Source organism: Heptranchias perlo, unplaced genomic scaffold, assembly GCF_035084215.1.
Source record: "Heptranchias perlo isolate sHepPer1 unplaced genomic scaffold, sHepPer1.hap1 HAP1_SCAFFOLD_47, whole genome shotgun sequence".
Taxonomy (NCBI): domain Eukaryota; kingdom Metazoa; phylum Chordata; class Chondrichthyes; order Hexanchiformes; family Hexanchidae; genus Heptranchias; species Heptranchias perlo.
The window spans coordinates 9,816,111-9,816,905 of record NW_027139484.1 but is presented as its reverse complement, the minus strand read 5'-3'; the positions used below and the strand labels follow the sequence as shown (position 1 = coordinate 9,816,905).

The 795-nt window shown below is 49.1% G+C and overlaps 2 non-coding genes across 2 annotated transcripts; both read right to left on the bottom strand.

Annotated features, from left to right (window-relative positions):
• On the bottom strand, window positions 1-73 carry trnav-cac (transfer RNA valine (anticodon CAC)). Its single transcript has one exon. It is a non-coding gene; the product is annotated as a tRNA-Val (tRNA).
• A 439-nt stretch (window positions 74-512) lies between these two features.
• trnan-guu (transfer RNA asparagine (anticodon GUU)) lies at window positions 513-586 on the bottom strand. The gene has a single exon. It is a non-coding gene; the product is annotated as a tRNA-Asn (tRNA).
• Window positions 587-795: the final 209 nt, after the last annotated feature.

Genomic DNA, 795 nt, shown 5'->3' with positions numbered 1-795 from the left:
TCTTTCCGCCCGGTTTCGAACCGGGGACTTTTCGCGTGTGAGGCGAACGTGATAACCACTACACCACGGAAACCTGACACCTCCAACCTCGTGTTAGGGATATAACCCCTCAGCCAAACTAATTTCCGTATTACTGTCCAGGAGCTCATTTCACAGGGATACATTCACTGCGCTGTATTTCGGAAGGCTGCAGAGAAGGATCGGTGGCGATGGTCAGGCAGGGAATCCCAGAGCATCGCGCCCACACAAACATTTCACTGTTTTTTTGCATGTGCCTAATATCCGATGGCAGTGTAAATTATGGCGAATCAGGCATGCTCAGATGACATTGTTCACAGAGTGTTTTCTTGCAGCCAAATCACACATTAGAAAACTTGAAATGAGATGAAGAGATCGGAGTCATTTGAAGTGCTCCCAGTTGCTGCAGATCAGGAATTGAAACATGGCACCGGCTGCAGGGCGATCAGAATGAGTCAATGAATCCAAAAGTGGGAAGAAAAAGGTGCAATTTCCGTCCCTGGGTGGTCTCGAACCACCAACCTTTCGGTTAACAGCCGAACGCGCTAACCGATTGCGCCACAGAGACCGTCTGGTCCTTTTTCTTGCAAGATACACTAAAGCAGCGTGTCACCTACCCAAAGTTACATGTTGCAGCCACAGAAATGCAATTGTCCACTATCAGTGTTACTTTTCCAGAAATAAGGGATGGGACATTGTTTGTGGAAACATGGGAACGGTCTGGTCTCGCTCACAGCATCGATATCACCGCCAACCAGCTCTCCTGCAACCGGCGCG